We start from the raw sequence: 20609 nt of genomic DNA, 5'->3' as shown, positions 1-20609 counted from the left end.
AGCAATATAATTTATTTTCTTTTGAAGTTAAATGCAAAGGTATCTATCCCATGGCCTTCCAGATAATAATTCAGTGTCTTATCTTACCTTCTGTGTTCATGGTCCCAAAATAATGAAATAACTTGGCATCAGGAGTTTTTGTGCACTAGTGTTTCTGCATTTTTTTCCTCTTGTGTGTATTCAAAGGAAAGGAGTACCAAAGCTAATACTAATAAGAGAAACTGGTATCCTACTCTCAGAACAGAAAGCATGACAGTTATCAAAGATTAAGGAATCTGTGTGCAGATCCTCTGAGAAAAGAACAGGGACCTAACTTCTGGATTTGAAGTGCTCCATTCTGTGTGCAATACTTGAGGAGAAGGAAGAACACAGGAGGTATGCCTGAGCCTCACCCAGAGCCCAGGGAAGTAAGCAGAAACTTTGGTTGCAATAGACAATATATTAAGTCTTCCATCTGCATCCAGGTGAGACTCTAAAAAGCCGAAGGACCCGTGGGCGTGGAGTACCTCTGCTAATCATTTGTGCCCCACAGGAGGTTTCTGTCTCTCCTACTCCAGGCAGAACACCTGACTAGCAATCTGAATAACCAGGTCTGCATCAGTAGGGAGGGATAATCTGGCCCGAAGTGCACTGAATTCCACTGTTGCCCAATGTCTGTATTGCACTCTGCCAGCTGAATGGCATCTGGCTGCCAGGTTCTGCAGAGAGCTGTACAACATCTCTGTAAACATACTTTCTAAATATGGCAAACCCCCATGTACTCTGATGTTTTTTGCCTTAAGTAATACAAAAAAAATTAGGACTAATTTTTTTTTTCCATCTGACTGCCTTTTAGATAAATACTAAAATCCCAGAACACTGGGACAAATGAGTAATAGTCACCAATGAGGGGGATGAGGATAAATGTTATAAAACAGCATCTGGTATGTATGAAACAGCACAAGACTGAGAAATCCAGAATCTCCAATTGCCAGTTTGTTTAACTTCTCTTCTTAAGGGAAAATGCTACTAATAAAAAAAGTCAGATTCACTTTCCCTTGAAAACCTTGAAGTTTCTTCTAATTTCCAAGGCCGTATTAGGTTACTGCTTGAAAAAGGTCCTCGTCTGTGTGAAGAAGAAACTCAGTGATTCTTTATTCCCTGTTTCTCTAGAGGTCTGGATGTTAATTTTGCTCATCCACCACACAGTGACCACTTGACATTCGAAATTGGCTCTCAAATGCAGTAAGCCTAGGAGCCAGACCAAATGCAAGTGGGCCCTCACAGTTTCCCTGGAGCTAAGTAAAATGCACAAATAAAACTCAAATCAACAGCAAGAAAAGTACTTTTAATACTCATGACCGTTACTGTTTGGAATTCAGTGACTACCAAATCCAGAGATCCTACTGTGGAAGGTAATGCCCAAAACCACACACACTCACAAAAGACGGAGTTCTTGAGAGTTGGCTTTTTTGGCTTTTGGGTCTTTTTTGAGCAACATACATTCCATGCCTTCTGTATTTCTTTGGTGTGCACTGGTGCCCTCTGGGACAGATGAGCAGCGTTGTGCAAAGAGGCTGTTATGTTACCATGTCATGTTATGTATGTCATGTCCTGTTGTGTATGCCATGTCATGTTACACAGGTATACACTATGCATGGTCATGGCAGCCACAGTAAATTTGTGCATCTTTTTAATGTTTGCTGCCTGGTTCATCCTATCCAGCTTTGTAAATTTTAGACCAGATCAAACTTTTTTTGACCACTTGGCATAGGAACTCTCTTCCTGAGTGCCCAGCTGGTGGATATTAATTCCGTTTCAGTTTTTCATCTTCCCATTTTGACTTCCTTCTGCCCACCCACCTGCTTTGCCAACATGGAAAGACTACAAGTCTTCCTACTCTCTCTCTGCCCTCATCTGAATAAGTAAACAAAAATAAATATAGCAGTTTGTAAGAAGAAAAAGAGTAAAGGATGCTGTGACAGCAGGTCTGCTTTCCCCCACAGCTGTAGAGCTCTTATCAACATACAAATGGTAAGGTACAATCACGATTGCTAAAAGTATTGCACAAATTAATGAATTTTGCAACACATATGATATGCTTTTACCTCAGAGGTATCCAGAAGGGTTCTGAAGGAAATTTAACTCTAGCTGGGAAGCCAGACAAATCATGGAAGACCCAGTAACCATGGTCATGTGAAAAGAGGCCTGGGCAGCCTAGGGAGATAAGCATTTAGAAGTACCAGCAAGAAAGACACATGAAAGGTGGTGCCAATAGCTTCCATAATACCAGCCAGTAAGTACAACAGGACAACAGCAATGTTTGCCAAAGCACTGTCAGTGGGATAGAGGCTCCTCAGTGGTGACCAAGAACAACATAGAAGGTACTGGCATAAGGACAGAAATTATATCATGGGGAGGGTTGCTGGAAAGAAGAAAGCTCTCAAGGACGAATTTATTTTTGTGCATGAAGAAAGATGTTTCTGAATTTCAAGATAGATAACTCCTGCCCAGGACTGAAGATACATGTGCATAGTCATCAGAGGAGTTAGACAGATGAATCCAATACTTTTGCAATGTGTACAACTCATGCTGCTCACACCTGAGCCACACAAATACTGATAAATATATTCATCTGCTGTAAATATATTCATCTGCTGTAGAAGCTCTTTGCAAAACTTATTTGTCAGTTGTTCAGCTCAAATTGCAGGACAAACTTGTGTTTCATAATGAGCCTTTCTCTTTGTGGTCCACATACATGGAATGAAAGCTGGCTCACTCACCAAGACTAAGACTGCTTAAACATGAAACATCATTGCTTGTCTTTGAGTTCAATAGGGATGCAATAATTATTTTTACTTAATAATTAAAGGAAAAAAAATCAAACTGGAAATCATAAGACAATCCCTTTCATTGCACCACTGGAAACATTATTATGAACTGTCTCTACAAAACCACAGGAAAGAGCAAGCTGAAAGAACACACATTTTGGTAGATTTTTAATTCAGACCATGTAATTTAATTCTGAATTACAATAGATCAAAGCGAAACTGAATTTAAAGAAATACCTGTTGGATTATGCAGAATGAATTTCCTCTTCTTAATAGCTCTGAAAAGATGACTGTGTCATGAGACTCCATCAATCAGAAGAGAAAACCCAAAGAGCAAGGATAAATTGAAGGTTAAGTGCATGTTGCTGAGGAACACCCTAACCACCTTCCTTTTATGATTATAAACTGGGTGAGTTTGTGTTGATGGATCTATTAAGAACAAAAAAACAGCAATCTATATTCACACACAGAGGCTTTCTGCCCATACATTTCCCCCAATGTGTACGACCACATTGTATTTTGTTATCTCAGATAATGAACTTTCTCTCTTTCTCTGTGTGTTGCTTTTCTAACAGAAAGAATTACCTTGTTCTCAAAAGGCTGGTTATTACTTTATTTCTAAACTTTTCTTTACCACAGGAAAACAGAGCACTCAAATATTTTTTTCATTTTTTCTGTGTGACAGAAGGGAAAAACAAAAGGAAAGGAAATGAAGCCCTAAATCCATAAGAAGATCAAACTCCTTCCTGATGTAACTCCAGTGAAATAATGTAATACAGCCCGTGGATGCATCCAGTCCATGTGTTTTTACACAGGAACAATAGAAGTCCTAAATATTTCAGGAACCTCAAAGAGGTCAACATCTATATAGCAGGACTCAAGATGGAGATTTTGGTTTGGAAGAGAATTTTATTTTTGCAGTTTGTGTCATTTTTATTGCAGGGTCTGGAGATTGTACATCTTCAGGTAGACATGTGGTTATTTTCTAAATTAAGAAGTGGTCTGAGTTTGATTTCAGTGGCAGCTGGAACAGGCCACACATGCATAAGAAACATGCTGTTACCTAACATTGTGCTATTGCATCATGGGAACACTAGAAAGGCATACCATCAACATATTCCTGGTGTCTAATTTTTCCTTAACTGATTGGATGCTGCAGGCTGTTTGGTGCCTTTAGGTCAAAAATTGTGCTCTTTAAAATGACAGGTGCTACTAATTTTGTCTTAAAACTGGGATTTATAAAGTCAAACTTCTATAAAATCTGAAACCCAAGGAATTGCTAAATGTTATTGTTAAACTCTACTTGTTTGCAAACTGATATATGCCCTTTGGCAATGCTTGAACTCTCATACAGCAGTATCTTGGAGCTACATTAAACAATACTATAAAAGCTAAAACTACTTCTGTTGCTTTTCATTGACTTTGATGCTGGATGCTGAGTAAAAAGTTGTTGTTTTAGCTTTCATTTGTAGGCAGCATCTCCTTAAGCCATCGTCAGTCTGTACAGCTACAGCCAACAGCAGAGGTATCAGGAGCCCTCCCTGCTGTAGCATCACACAGGCCAGCTCTGACAGCAGCTTTCAGGGTGCTTGGGTCGCTCTGTTGATGATGGTTTGGGAAGCTTACTAAAAGTGATATTCTGCAGGCTCTTTCGTGCCCTTACAAGATTTTGTTCAAGGTGCTGGGTACTACTCTGCTCGGTTATGCTACCTCAAGTTCCAATCCGTGAATATAATTCCTAACTTTTGGGATGTCACTTAAGCTTGCTCTTTCAAATGCTTATGCTCTTTTTAAATGCTGTATGAATGGTATTCATGAAGAAAAAGGTTTCTATTTCCCTCCAGTCGAGAAAAGCACCGAGTTCTGAATGGAATTGAGAAGCAGCTGATCAGTTTTGGGCATGTGAGTCTGAGTAAAGAAACCGAGGTGGTTCTTCCCTCCCCCCTCCATTTCCTAAGTGTGGATTAAATCGCACTTTGTAAGTAAAGACTGTGTGAATGCTGTGCGAGGTCACATCCCGTCTACCTCCTCGCAAGCAGTAACAATTTCTGAAAGATTTAGTGCACACATTAAGCGTTCATGGAAGCCGTCCAACGCACTTTTAACGGCTTGGATCTAATTAGTCATTCAAGATGTTTATTTTTAAACAAGGTACAGAGAAACACGATAATTTTAGGATGCCGGTTCAGGAAAGGGGTAGCGGGGGAAGGCGGGGAGGGGTGGTTCTCCCACGGAGGAGCTCTTCCCCAGGCGGATGGCGAGGTGGGGCGCGGGAAGCGCTCCCCGTGAGCGGGAAGTGATGCCCGCAGGCTGCTGTGGATGCGGCGATCCCGGACAAACCCTCTCCGCCGGCGCTCGCTCGCACTTCCCGAGGGAAGCCGCGCCCTCAGGACAGGCGGCCCAGAGAGGCATCGACGCCGGGGCTCCCTCAGGGTCGCTGCGGGATTAGCCCCGCTCCCGCCCTGCCCCGCCGTGCCCGCAGCCCGCCCCGCCCCAGCTGCTTAGGGCAGGCTCGGGGGCTCAGCTCCGGCTTAGCCCGGGCTGCTGTCCCCGCGTCCCCTCGGGCACCGCTCCCCACCTGTCCGCGGGCGCTGCCCGTGACATCATGGAAACACCCCTTCCCCCTTCCCTTCCCCTTCCCCCGCCCCGCCGGCCGGGAAGGCGGCGGCGGCTCCGGGCGGCGGCGGGGCGGGGGCAGCGGAGGCTCCTCCCGCTGGCCGGCGCGGCCGTCAGTCGAGCGCGGCGGTCCCGCCGCCGGTCCCGCTCGTGGGTGTTCCCTGCCCGCCGGAGCGCGGCTCAGCCCGGACCGGCCCTGCATGCCGGCTGTCGCTCCTGCCGGGCTCCTTCCTGCCTCGCTGCTGCCTGCGGGGCGCCGCTGCCCGGGGGCCATGGCGGGGGCGCCCGGCGGGCCGTAGGTGCGGAGCTCAGGTGGGTGTCCGCCGTAGGGATGGGACGGGACGGGGCTGGCGGAGGTGGCCGCTTCCCTCCTGGAGCGCTGTGGGACGAGGCGGGCCGGGGGGCGCAGGCGGCGAACTCGGCAGGCGAGAAAAGTGTCGCTTTGGAGCCCAGAAAGCGCCTTCACGCCCGACTGGCAGCGAGGGCGCCCGCGGCTGTGGGCAGGCGGCTGCTGCCGGTGCAGCGCCTTATCCCGCCGAGCCCCTCCAGCCTCCTCCTGCGGCCCTCGGAGTCTCTGGCCGCGCTGTCACAGCCCCATGAGGCTGCTCCGCAGCGACAGCCAACTTAGACACCTTCCCTGCTCCGGGAGGGTGCTGCTTTTTTTAGCAGGGGTTTATTTTGCTGCCGGTGCGCTCCATGTGGCACCGCGACGGAGCGAGTTCCAGGTGAGTCGGGACGCGCCGGGCAGCCGCTGCCCCGGGGATGGGCTGGAGCAGCTCTCCCCGCGGCTGCGGGCTCTGGGGAATCGCCCGGCGGTTGGCTGGCTGTGAAATCTGTGGAACTTCAGAGATCTCTACTCAATCTGTGGTTCTCTGTGCTCATGTAAAATAAAGAAGAAAAAAATGCCACCATTATTATTATTATAATTTCTTGTCTCTATCTTAAATAGGTTAATTAAATCCAGCTTGTTCCTAGGTTGATTTAATTTCCATTTGAGGACCAATCAGGCAATATGAGCTTTTAAATACTCCATTATTTGAAAACAGTTTGGTGTACAGTACTTAGTTCAGTGACAGTGAAGTACTCTTCATTGAGATTATTTCGTTTTCACTAGGAGGATATCTAGAATAGCTAGAGAGAAGAGTATTTAAGAAATGTAAGGTAATTTTCTGCCGTTTGTTTTTGTCCTAGGCCGCTAATGATGGTAACCGTGTTATTCTTTCTCTGTTTTCTTGAGAAGGGACAAAGGGAACAGTTGCTTCATCCCATGACTTTCATCGATTAATCATAGAGTTCAGAGTGTTTCACTCATAGAGTTCAGTGTTTCACTCTACTTAATTTCAACAGAGCTTGTAAGTCCGGTTTGGATATTTAAAGCGTGTGTTTTCATGGACATTTACTGTAAAGCCCTGGGCAGGGACAGTTTTAACTTCCATGAGCTTTCTTCTTTATTTTTTAAAATATATCTTTAAATAATACTTCCCAGTCTGCACTCCCAATACCATTGTGGCTTCAATTTCAAAGAACATTATTTACAAGTCTTGATGCTCATTATTCTTATATTGCCTTCCCTGCACATTACATTAGGCCCACTTATGTCATCTCTTTTATGATTTTGTCTAGTGTCTGGGTTTGCAGGAAAGGTGGGAGGGGACTTTTAGGTGTTGGAGATGTTCTCTGTGTGTGCACTGAACAATTGTGGTTGTGCTGAAATTATTACTGTGTTCAGCAAGGACAGGAAATGATGGTAAGGCTCTGCTGGAGTCTGCCTGTTGCAACACTCTATGTGTGGCTAGCTCATTCACTGTTGCAAATGTAAGTATGCTGTATTTTATACAAAGCCTTATTTGGGTTTTTTTGGTTTTTTTTTTTTTTAAAGTAGATGTGTGTACATTGTTCTAAAGAATTGGGTCTTGCAAACCACATCTATTATAAAGAGATGCATGTCAGTTTAATTCCCGTGTTTGTTGCATTCTCTAGATCTTGTTACATACTGACGAGAAATAGAGTCAAACATGGCATTTCCCGGACCTTATGGTTTCTAACTGTAAAACTGGGTTTTCAGTTTTCAGCACAAATGGTGCTCTTAGCTACCAAATGAGAAAAGCCTCTCTATAGCAAAGTTAATTTGTATCTCAAGTGCTAATATGTTTTAAGTTTAAATTGTCTTTGCTGCAAAATGCATTTCAAAGCCATGCAGTGATAAACGAGATGGCAGAAGGAGCATGTTACCATGCATGGGGTACTTTTACACGTCAGAAGCAGTGTACTATCTGTGTCAGCGTATTTTGATCTCATTAAATTTAATCTACTTTCGTACAGGTAAGATTTGACTTACTAAAGTAGCAAAGTTTTGCTGGTAAAAGGCTGCAGTATAGATACTATGATACACTGCTACTATGGTACCAGAGAAACTTGTAGGAGAATCTAATTGCTTTTTTTCTGTATCAAGTTTCAGATAATAGGATGCAGATACACTGTGATCTGACAAACAGCTCTCTGGACCGGGACTAATATGTTTCCAAATTTACCCTGCTCTGCTCTTTGAGATGCTGGATTTGCATGTCTGTCTTCTGCATTAGTGATTATGTTCAAACATTATACTTTGGGGGGCAGACACTGTTTTTAGGCTTCTGCAGCTGTCACTTGTGTGTGTGTCCTTGAATACTGTGCCTTGAAATACATATTTCATTGCTTAAATTTCTCATTTATCTGAAGGACAAGGAGGTTTTGTGTATTGTAGTGTTCTGTCCCGTTGTGGGTGGGTACTTGTCTTTATTCTACTAGCATAAAATGTATCTCCTTCATGTTAATTTTTGATTACCTTAGAGGGAGGTTTTCTGTCTGCCTTCAAGGTTGAATGATGTGGGTGTTGATGCTAATGACTATGATAGCCTAGGTAAAGTTGTAGGCATAATAGCTAAGAAAAGCACAGCTCTGGGTCTGACCCTAGGAGGCAGGATATCTGTAACTCCTTCTTTAAATCTGTTTTAGCTTGTGCAGAGTTCTTGAAGATGCTTGTGGCTTTCACATAGGGTATATGTTCAGAAATAGATTCAATTATATATGAAGTTATGACATGAATGAACAGCGTTGGGGTTTTGGAACTCTGTCAGCATGAAGCTCATGCACGTTGTTGCAAGTCACTTGAAACATTTAAAAATAAAATTGCGGACAGCCTCATCTGGGGACGAAAACTGAGAACTTGAACAATTTTTTTTCTGATTTTATGTGTTCAGCTGTTGCAACTGAGATAATTTTTAAATTATCAGAGCTGTTGTGGCTGCTGTGTTTGTTTGGGGGCGGGGGTTTGTTTTGTTTTGGTTTTTTTTTTCTAAAATATAAATTCAATGGCAAGTCTGGTACCTGCCTTGCTACTAAAAGCAGCGAGGACTGGGAATGCTAGCTGAAAGTGGGAAATGTACTTGGCCATTGCAGCTCAGCCTCTACTGTCCTGCCTGTCTGTGTGCCTGACTCAGTGCAAGCTCCTTAGGGTAGAAGTGACGTGTTGGTGTGAGGCACGGAGCACAGCAGGGCCTAATCCTATTTCAGTGTCTGGGCATTCCATGATGTTAACCATGAAAGTAAAGAAACAGTCGAGCTGCTTTCAATCTGGCAGGTGCTGAGCAGTTTTTGCAATGTTGCTGTTTGCTAAGAATTCTCAGTCTTTGAATGTAGGCTATTCTAGACATGTCTCTTGAATTGTGGAAAATACGTGCTGATAAGCAAGGCTTGACAGGAATCCCTGTCATGTGCAACAGGAGGAATAAACAGAGAGAACTGACTTTCACTGACATCTAAGCCCTAAGCTTAGGGAGTACATTGAGAGTTGCTATGTGTATCTAGCTCTTAGAGATATCTCTAAACTAAATAATTGTACATCTGGCTGTGAGACAGACATCCTGACATAAAGATAGTGGCTGCCTAATAGCATCTGGTAAGTCACAGGAGAAAGGCTGCAGATAGGATGTTTTATGTGTCTCTGTTGTTTGTCAGTATTGTAACTGCTTAGACTGAATGTGAAAACTTGTCCTTTGAAGTCATTGAAAAGCATGCTAGTCAAGCTCTGCATTCCTTGCGCAGCCATGAGGTGTGTGTATGTATCTGTGGGTTTAGATTTGTCATTTTCAAGTCCAGCTGTTAAATTACAAGTACCTGAACTGAACATTTCCTCTCTAGTCTTTAAGTTGTGGGGGTTTGATACCTGAATCATATTTAGTTTGGCAAGTACAGCTGCTGCCGTGTCAACACTTAACTATTTCCTTCTGAACATTTTCTTTGGCAATCATATTAATATGAGCGTGCAAACAAATGCACATGCCCTTGCCTCTGCTTTCCAATGTAATGCATAGACTGAGAATTAATTACATTTTTCTTTTGATTCATTTTTACATATTAGCAACTTTTTAACTGAATCTTCAATTCAGAATCTTCAGATTCTGCCTCCATTCTGGTTGAATTTAAACCTGAGAAGAATCACAGCAAAACCATGGTAGTATGTGGTGCTACAGTTGTCATGCAGCAGTTGTAGATAATTGCTCTACATAGAAAAAAGACAGTAACAATACAAAGTAGTAAAGGTAAGAAACTCGTCCTTGTTTGTAAGTGTTTCTGTGTTTACTGTAGTGTATCTATTGAATTTCAGTAGTGACTTTTTTATTATCATTAGGAAAAAAAAAAAAAAAGTAATATTGTGTTTTCTGGCCATTCTGTGCATCCTCTGATGAATGTTACCAGGGTAAAAATCTGAAATATTTCCCTTACTGAATGCAGTCATACTTTTCACCCATCTTAGTTCCAGCCAATTCTTTTATTATTACTAATGATGATATTGCAGAGTCTGTTATCACAGCTGTAGTCTACTGTCTCGTGTGCCAGTCACTTAGGTCAATTTTAGGTCACTTCTCTCTTATCTGATGCCACTTACTTTCATGATTCTGGACACTTTTCCTAATCATAGTGATCACTTTTTTACTGTTCCGATTTTAGTCTGTTCCACTTTCATATGGTTGGTGGTGAAAATGAATGAAGTTCCTGGTGTTCATGGTTCTGATAAGGAGCAGCTGTGTGGATATACTCCATTTACCTCACATGTACACTCTGCCCAGAGAGTAGCTGAAACCCCTGAAGAGACAATTTCTGAACAGCCTGGCAATCAGGGAAAGCACCATGTGTGCCAGAGACTTTATCCTTCTCAGTGCACAAACCCATCGGTGTCACTGTTAATTCTGCTTGTTACAGAAGGTCAAGTCCTGCCCTTCAAGTTTTTGTGTGAGCAGGGTAGGATTTAGGTCTCTGGTACTACTTTTTTTCCATCTTGCCAGTCACACATATTAAAAACATTTTGTTGCAATGTCTCCCTCTTCTCCAAGGTAATTGCTTTGTCAGTGTGCCTAGAAAAATAGCCTTGAGGAGGGATAGAGTTACTTCATGCTCATAGTTGCTGAAGGGAAATATACAATTCTTATTTTTACAGGACTTTTTCTGTCCTGTCTGCAGTGACAACATATGACTTCAAGACCAGTCTTGCTAAGTGTTTCTGTCAAAAAGGTTCTCGTGCTACCTCAGGCTGTGAGGCATAACCGTGGCATCTGCCCTGAATATGATGTGGAATGCATCTTGCTCATTCTGGCAGCTAAGACTATATTGGCTGTAACTGTGCTGCTAAAAAAGAAGTTTGTTTAATAGTCTGGTAAAATACTGTATTCTGAAGGAGAGTGAATGATTCTATCATTTTTTGATATCTCTTGCTTGTGACAAATACGAGTGCTGAGATTCCCTACAAAGCTTTGACAGCATAAAATCTGAATTAAAGTGCAATTTATGATGGGAGGAAGGGAGGAAGTTTCACTATGAAGGTGACTCAGGCACTGACAGTCTCGTATACCTTAAAAAAGGAAACAGCAAGTGTCTGTTAATCTTCTGTGGTAGTGCTTGACTGATTTAAAATAACAATGTGTAAATCATCAGTAGCAACAGTGGTCCTGAAGACAGGCAAGTGATTATGTTCTGTGTACTTAGGAGCAGATGAAGTGAGCTCCAAAGGATGTGGGCTACTGAGTCTCTGCTAGTTCAAGATGACTGTGGTTAGGAGTTTGTGGTGGCTCTCAGGTTCACTCCCTGATACCTTGCTGCTTGCCAAAGGAAGGCAGGCTGGTACTTGCTGAGAGATGCCTTTCCACAGTTGGGTAGCTGTGTGGGGTTTTCCCCATCAACTGCATGTATCTGTGTCTGTACAGCATAGCAGCACGTGAGCTCTTAATTCTTGGGAACTGTGCAGCCATTTAGGTAGCAGGTCTATCTTTTTAGCAATGATTCACCACCTCCAACGAAGGTAGGCCACCTAGAATGCATCAGGCTGTTTGGAGCTTACATTTTTGCTGAAAGATTGAAGGTATTTCCTTATTAAATAAGCAATATTGGAATAAAGAAACAAAACAACAACAACAACAAAAAAAAAAAACAAACAAAAAACAAACCAGGAAAATGTAAGGAAAATGTATTAAATGCATTAAGACAATGCCTGAAGAGAAGGCTTCTCCCTAACTGTTTTTTTTTTGCTAATAAGAGTAATTTATGGTCTATGGTCTACCCAGGGAACTTGTCAGAACTCCATCTTACTTGCTGTTACTGTTAAATAGGGTTAGCTGAATCATTTGGAACAGCTATGTTCAGTTTCCTTAAAAGATAACATTCTGATAATGGCTTTGTCACTTCTTAAGGTATGTGAGAGGACCAGAGACAATGGGCCTTGAAAGAGGAGAGGTTCCATCTGAACATCAGAAAGTTTTTCCTTCACTGAAAAGGAGGGTGACTGAGCAGGTGCACAGGTTGCCCAGAGAAGATGCAGTCTCCCTCCTTGGAGATACTCAAAAGCATTCTGGATGTGATCCTGGATAACCCATTTCAGGTGATTCTGCTTGAGTGGGGAGATGGACCAGATGCCCTCCAACTGAGGTGATCCCTTCCATCTTGAGCCATTCTGTGATAATTTTACTAGGGTATTTTGAAGCTTAGTGTGGTGCAATTCTGCTCTTCAAAATCTTAAATTAATTTGTAAAAGCCAGCCAGAGTTTTGGTGTTTTTTCTGGTTTTGCCTGGACCTTAAAGTCAATAAGCAACCTTGTGGTTGGGGTACAGGTCATCTCTCATACAAAAGGGTGCACCAGTGTTGGAGTAGGCTTCCTGTGGAGGATTGGTGATGTCTGTCTGAGACAATTTGAGTTTTAAAAAGAGCTAGAGCTACTGGAGTTTTCTAATTTGCTTAATACTGAAGTCAAGTAACAGCAATACGTGTATGAAGAAAGGAGAATCTTGGCCAGATCTCATCCTGTTATTGAACTCAGCTAACAACTGTGTTAGGAAAGAAGAGTTAATATTTCTTGTTTGCTTTCTGATTAAGGTCAAACAATGGAAGGAAAAGAGTTTAGGTGTTGGTCTGCAGGAATTTGTCATGTCTTGGCAAGAAAGATACTGGTTTTTAATATGTGAATTCAGTAGGTGTGCTCTTACTAGTGTCAACAAGTACTATTTAGTGAATAGAATGATGGACAACAACTCTCAACAAAGATGTATCATGAACCCTCAACAAAGATGTATCATGGTATCATGGGCCCTCATTTGCCTACAACTCTGGTATCCATAACATTTCTAGGCTGAGAAAGCAGCCAGCTGGGTTTAGATTCCAGGAAGATTTCTGTGCCAAAAATATCAAGCCAAAGTATTATGATTGATTCTTGTCTTCCTTAACTGAATAGTACTGATATTGTTTTACTGAGTGACCTAACTAGGAAGTTAACAATTCATAGTTCTTACACTACTGCCACAGCTGCTGAAATTCAGGAAGTATAAAACACATTCATTCTTTCCTGTTGTTTAAAAATAAAAAAAAAAAAGTTATATCAGTGAGTTCACTTAAATTTCTTACTGTCTTTCAAATCCACCAGTTTCAACTGTAAGACATTAAACCTGAAGCACTCAAAATTATAACTTTATAAACCTTATAAAACTAAGGCTCACTTATTAAATATCTTCCAGTGCTTAGAGAGTATAAAATTGTTGAGGAAGGAGGACTTGCTGAGGTAGAGAAGTGCTACTGTAGATAAAATAAGTTCTTGCTTTTTAACTGATATCCAGTTTGTTTTGTTGAAACAAGCTTTTTTAACATCCTATTTCTTAGAACCAAGAATACAAATGCTTTGCTGAAATCATGTTTTTTCATTCGCTGAATAAATATGGAACTTCAGATTTGGAGATAAGAAGTTAGACTTTTCCACAGGATGACTGAATCATAGACTTCTCTCCACACATGGACACAATTTTACAGCTTATTTTCCTGTGTGTAATACTATATTGTACTTTACTACTTGAAGTTCAGCAGGATCAATGCTTGCACTTGAAAATCAACAGCAGAGCCATTGCCAGGATAACACTTTCACTGATGACACTTGCTGTTTGTTTGCTTGTTTTTGAAACAAGGAAAAGGAAGTAATGTCAGTCTTTGACAAAATGGCATATTTGATAAGTGTGGTTTATAAATTCATTTGTTTTCCTTTTTTGCCAGAACACTTGTCAAGTGAGTTTGCATTATTTACTTTAATATGAGTAGAATGCATGATTAGCATAAACACACCCTTCTATTCAGTGCAGGATGAGAGTTGTTTGATTCTGGTTTACTCAAATTTAAATAGTAGTTCACTCTCCAGAGCCTTTCTACAAAAGGATCGTCTTTGCTGGCTGTTAAGTGAATTTTATGTTCTAAACTAAAAAGAAAAAAAGTTTGTCTCTTGACCATTAGAAAGATGGAATGCTTTTCTCACTATGGCCTGTCTCCCAGCACTCACGTTTTCCAGAACTAGAATTCTTGAGGGATTTTCTTTCTTAATATCTTTACTCAACACTCTGCAGCTGCATTGCTACTTGATCTACCTTGTGATGGTTTATTTAAGAAGAGAGATGGTATAGGCTGTGCATTTGTACATTAATTTATTGATAAAATCATGTCTTGTATTAGCCCAGCATAATGCACTAAAAGATGAGAGGAATGGTGGTATTCAGTAATAGAACTAGGGATGAAGGGCAGGGAAACAGGATTTTCTATTTTTTCTTAAATGTGAATGTACAAAACTTAAATTCTTCTCTTTTGATTCTGGTTTACTGACTGCTTTTTTATTTCCTTGTGGGTTTTTTTGGCCCTTGAAAATCATGAGGGTGTTTTGAGTAAATACAGCCAAGTCATCTTATGAAGCTGTTTTGCCCAGCCTTTGAATGCCTCTGACACATTTGCATGCAAAAATGCTTTGTGAAATGTAGGAGGAGTGCAAAAAAAAACCTGCAAGGCATAGATGGGTTAGATTTGTGCTTGGATTGACTTTGAATAAGGGAATTGTTCTAATCTCCTACTTCCTTCTTGCATTGAGATTCTGAAGTGCTTGTTTCTCTGTGTCTGGGGACTGGAGTTGTCTTTGGAAAGGCAAGGACATGCAAAGCATTGACATCAAATGAAGAAGGAAATATGTGTAACTTTCATTGTCAGAATTGATGTAATTGAAGTTATCTATGACTGGTAGCCTAAACATAGACTCTAAAACATACCATTTCCTTGATCTGCCACTTAAAAAAAATTATATTCCTTAAAAAATCCCATAAAGACACACAAAAACTTTCCACAGAAGGAATACATGTAAGAGGGTAAAGATGAAGTAATTTCTTTTTATTAATGGAAACCTAAGAATATTAACGCAAGGTCAGTTTTCAGCCCAGATTAAATCAGCAATAATAACATTGGCAAGTGATATATAAAGACTTCCTTGCTGAACGTGGCTGCACTGCACAGCTGGAAGGGAGTTTGTGAATTCTCATGTTCAGTATTTGTTGCAGTCAATGCATTTATATATTCCTGTTTGCAAAGTTCCCAAGCATTATCTTAAAGTTGTCAAAGCTTGTCTCATTAACAAATTATTTCAAAGCTTACGTGTTTGGACTAAAACTTTATTCCAGGATCCTGGCTGAAAGTACCCAAAACCAGCTTCTATGTATAGTTGGATAAAATTGGTGTTTTCTCACAATATTTTTAGGAGCATTTGCACCCTTTGTAAAGCAGTATTCACTCCTTGTAGGGGAGACTCTCTTTCCCCCAGTCAGTTTAGGAGACTTGCATTTAGACTTGAAGAGATGCAGGGAATCTTGTGATATGGCTGATTAGGTATGCTTGCAGTACTCATTTCAGAACAATATTATGCTGTCAATCTTCCTTGTATAAACTTAAATATATCTCACCTGTGTCTTAGGTGCTATTTTTAAATTTTCTGACCAGATTAGATACTGGCAGTGATTTTTTTTTTTGATGTAGGAAATGCCTTAATTTATGTAATGGGTAGCTCTTTTCTCTTTTCATACCTTCATTAATTTGGAAATGAATTGATCAAACACGTATTCCATGCGTTTGAGTGCCTTCCTCTCCTTAGTCACTTCCCACTGTCTCAGCAGAACTTCGCTTGGCTTAGTCCTTGGACCCTGACCTTGCCTCCAGGGCTGATAAACTGCATTCCCTGTCACTGCTGTGGGAACCCAGGACATCCCTCTGGCTGCCCTGGCTGTCTCAAGACCCTGGCAGGGGCCTTGGAGGCCTTGGCATGAAGTCAAAAACACCTGTGGCTTTGATTTTAGCCTGTGGGAAAACTACCAACTTTGTATGAGGAATTACAAGCCACAAGGGTTTGAGTAGTGTGGTAGCTGAATTAACACAGGGTGAAAAAGAAGAATTTTAGGGTTTTAAAATAAGGGATTCAAGGGGAAAAAATTCAAGATGGAGGGATTTGGGCATGTCCTGACCTTCTTCTCCTTTTTGCCCTCCATGTCTTGCTGTGATGGTGACACTTTTCTATTGTTTTGAGGTAATGACACACTGTCCAACATAAATGATGGATATTGGCACATTATGGTAAACATAGTACATGTAGTTTCTAGTATAAAATGGTAACACCACCCCAAGGGGGTTGGGGTCTGTCCCAGACTGACCTGCTAGACAGACCACAGCTCCTTGAGAAAGCATGTTATAGATAAGAGAAAATAAACAACCTTGTGAAGCCGACCCTACGCATTCCGACTTCTTTAGCTGCGTGGGCTGGGAAGCAAGGACTTGTGCATTCTCGGGGTCACCTCGACATCCAGACCCCTGGGAACTGCTTCTGTGCATGTGGCCCCTCTCACCTGGTGTCCTAGTTGCTCAGTGCATCAGATGTGCCTCTATACCTTTTCTGAGCAGCAACTTTTAGTAGACACTTCAAAACTAGGTCTAAGATAATTCTTGCAACTTCTTCTGGTGATCCGTATCCAGCCTGGAAATTTTTTGTCTGTGGCTAGTCAGTCACTTTGCAATTCTTCTAAAAAATAAGATCATTGCCAACTTTTTTTAAATGCAGCTGTTGTTGAGTCCAGATGTGATCTAAGATTTCTCCTGTTTGTTTTTAATTTTTTATAAAAATTACTCTGTTACTATTGACTGCATGGTACTGTTTGTAGTAGAGCTGATGTCTTTTTACGTTTCCCCTCAGCTTCAGCTCTAAAGACAGGTATTCTGTTGTCCTGCCATCAGAGAATATCTCCAGCAGGGTTTTTTTATCTGCTTTAGAAATACAGATTGTAGGTTTTAAATTATTTTATTGGCTAGAGGTGAAGTAGACACAAAAGCTTGAGAAAGCATCAAAGTTTTATTTGCAACTCTATGTACAATTTAATCTGCCTCTTTTTTTGCAGAAATCTGTAGTGGTTTCATCTGGTTTTTTTCACACATGCCCAGGAAGATGTTACTTTTAACTTCATGCTGGTTTTCATAATTTCCAGGTCTGTTTCATAGTCAACATCCTATATTTATTTCTTTACTAAGAAATTTTCATATCCAGGTTACTACTTCACATAGTTTCTGTGAGGTGTTGAATTTAATTTCTAATATCTTTTAAAGCAAAAAATTGTTAAGCTATAACTTTATTTCTGTACTTTAGCATCTGAGGTGCAACTTCTTTAATCAACTTGTTCTCTGCCTTTTGGGAGCTGTGGTGAAGTGCTTACTTAGTTGGGGCTATTTCATCTTTCAAGTTGTCTACTCCATGCTGCATCCCATGAGGCATTTCCAGGTTTGTTTATCCACATTTAATGAAGCAGCAGCTCAGCATTTTCAGTTTATAGAATCTGAACTCCTCAGTCTACCTGACTACTTAAACTTCATATGAGTCAGAAGTTAATCTCTTCTAATGCCCAACTCACTGGGATATTTTTCATTCTAATAAAATAAAGTCAGTAGCAATGCTGGTTTCTTTGAATCTACTGCAGACTCTGAGCAAGGCTGTCCTTTTTAAGTGTGGTTGGTTTTGGTTTGGTGTTTTTTGTTTTATTTTTATTTTTACATGGATTCTCTAAGTTCTTTTGCAATGGTGTATTTGGGGTGTTTTTTTAAAAAAAAAAATCTTATCACAATATTAAGTGGTGTATATTTGAACACCCTCTACCTCTATGGGCTTTTTTGAATATCATGTGCATTTCATTATGTTTTAGCCACTAAGATGCTGTTGTCCCTATGATATTTAGTCTTGTATTTAATTCAGGTGCATTAGTTTTGTAGTGGAGGCCTCTTTTTTGTAAGTACACAAATGCTTTAGAGTGTTTTATCTCGTCATGCCTGTTTACCCAGGCAGACTACTTTTCTGCCTGAACCCTGTTCTAATCTGTGCTAGGACTTTCAGCCCTTTATCAAACAATCAGAGATAAGAGTCCTTCTTGGTCACATTCTGATTTTCCTTTTCTTGTGCATCGAGGTTGGCTGGGGAGGTTGTCTCAACATCTCTCACTTCTCACTTTCATCTGTAATTCCCTCCCAGAGTGTGTCACCTTGTCCTTCATGGTCAGTGTCCTTGTCTCATAATTGAGAGTCCTTGAGCAGGAGAGTCCTGCTGAGTGACTCTGACATGCTGTAATGGTCCACCCATCTTTTTCTCTGCTCATTATTTTAATGCCTCTTTATCAAATCACTTGAGATATAGCTGGATCAATTGTTTGAAGTCCTGCCATATAAATAATCTCTAGGCTCTGTCCCCCCTTCTTAAGTAACCTTGTACACTCAGATAGAATATAGCTTTGAATCAGCAGGGAAATACATAAAGAGCAAAGGAGAAGGGGAAAGCCAATATATGTGAAACTGTTCACTTAAATGTGTCTTTTAATATTTTATAAACATAAAAAAAGCCTCATGTTGCACAAATGAGTATAAATACTTAACTGAAAATTATTATATGTCATTTTCTTTCAGTCACAAATACAGTAGTAGCTATTGCCAAGGTTGATCAGCAGCCACTGCTACAGCTAAGGCAAATTTGCAGGTCATCAGATGTAGAGGAAAACATCTGGTAAATAAATAGATTCTGGAATTTGTCAACATCTTGACTGGTCACATCTGTTTGGCTTTCTTTTTTGTTCAAGAAAATAAACTTACTGTGGATTAGGTTGAAGCTTCTGCAGGATGGTATTTATTTATTCTGGTGGATGTCATATATTTACTCTGATATATCTTGTTGTTTTAACATAATTGCTTTTGAATTAATGCCTTCATGACAGTTTTGTGAGTATTTAGGTCGCAATTGTCCTGACCTGAGGCTGATAATGTCTTTTTTCTTTTTTTTTGTGTGGCTTTTTTATATACACATGACTCTTAAGAGGGGAAGGAGTTACACTGTAGATGTTCCAATTATGGAGGGGAGAGCAAAGTCTCTTCAGTATTACGGATGATAAGGAAACAAATTACCTTTCTCTGGTATCTTTTCTCTCCTGCTAATCCCCAGATCCAGATTTAGAAGCATTGTGTGTTTATCTTCCGTGGCTGCATGCTTTCTTTCTGCTCTGATGCTGCAGTTGTGTTGGCTGATCTCCATGGTTCCTCCCTCCTTTCGCTTGCATGGGTTTGTCACTTTTTTTCTCAAAAGGCAGCATGTGGTGTGTCCCTGCTCGCTGCACCTCACAGGGTGGTTTCAGATGTGGGAAGAGGCTGTTTGGTGCTCAGGACTTGTGCAGCCCTGGCTGACAGGCTGCCTGCCCTGCCTCTCTCTGGTTGGTGTTGCCTGGGAGCGGAACAGCTCAGCTTGGAAGAGCCCCATGGAGTTTTGGGGCACTGAGCTCTGATTTGTGGCAGCTAACACATATATTTATCCACAGTACATGTGTGATGTTTTGTACACTTTGCAGGTTTTTGCAACCTTCATTTTCTCCAAATAGTCTGTTCTGGCCAGCAGAATTTTAAAATAAAAACGTGTTCTGTACAAGTAGCCAGATCTAGTATACAAAATGCCTCCAGTACTCATCCCTATTTTTGATGCTATTTATCCACACTTTCACTTGCTACTTCAGAAAGAAGACTCTTAATGGGAATGAGTGTCATGATTCTGTGCTTTACCAGAAGTTGGTAAATGAAGCCTGCACCTGCACTGACAGTAGGGAGCCTTTCTGTTCTGGGGCAGCTCAGCTAGCAGTAGAACACAGATGTCCCAGTGCAGAACAGTGTCATGGAGGCAACACGTCAGGAGGCTTGCTTTAAAACCTCTCTTAAACATAAAACAGACATAGTTCCTTTAGCCTGTTCTATTCAGCCTGGTCTGACCTCAGAAATGGTAGGTCAGAGGGCAGAAAATCAGTGGCAATACTACCTTTGGTCTTGTTCAGTGTAGTGGGTACTTCTTGGCAGCCCTCCAGGCAGTGTTTCTAAAGTGCTTGCATAGCTCTAACACAGGCAATCTTGGAATTTTTCAGCTGAAGTGAAGGGCCAGGTAATGTGGTATTTGGTGATTCATATGGTCTGGTAAATACGTTCTTTTCCATAAGTAGCATTATTCTTCTTTTCCCCACTCAATAAAGGAGAAGGGGATGGATGAAACCAGAGAGAAAATAGTATGATGGTCAGATGATGGTTTGGAGGGGAGAGAACAAAGTTTGGAGTTCTGGCCTGAGGGAAAGTGGGAAGACTTGTCATTGCAGTAGTAGTTACTTTTAATTTAACTCCATGGACTGTAGAAAAGCTGTGAGTGCTTTAATTACATAATGACCTCTAAAATGAAGGTGAACAGAAATGCTGAATTCATAGAACACATTTCTAGCTGTCAGCCAAATTTTCTGAGTGAAACCCGTTATCAGCTCGGAGAG

General features: G+C 41.1%; 1 protein-coding gene across 5 annotated transcripts in view; it reads left to right on the top strand.

The window, feature by feature from the left end:
- The first annotated feature begins 5519 nt into the window (after positions 1 to 5519).
- The window catches only part of OSBPL3 (oxysterol binding protein like 3), an 87463-nt gene continuing 72373 nt past the window's right edge, over positions 5520 to 20609 (top strand). For 2 of the 5 annotated variants that reach the window (XM_030264849.4, XM_030264851.4), the window contains exon 1: positions 5520 to 5738. The gene's annotated coding sequence lies outside the window, so the exon portion shown is untranslated. The remainder of the gene's footprint in view (positions 5739 to 20609) is intronic. The other 3 variants (XM_002193340.7, XM_030264852.4, XM_030264853.4) reach the window with 2 other exon arrangements.

The sequence above is a fragment of the Taeniopygia guttata genome, chromosome 2, assembly GCF_048771995.1.
Source record: "Taeniopygia guttata chromosome 2, bTaeGut7.mat, whole genome shotgun sequence".
Taxonomy (NCBI): domain Eukaryota; kingdom Metazoa; phylum Chordata; class Aves; order Passeriformes; family Estrildidae; genus Taeniopygia; species Taeniopygia guttata.
This window is presented reverse-complemented; position numbering and strand designations above follow the sequence as displayed.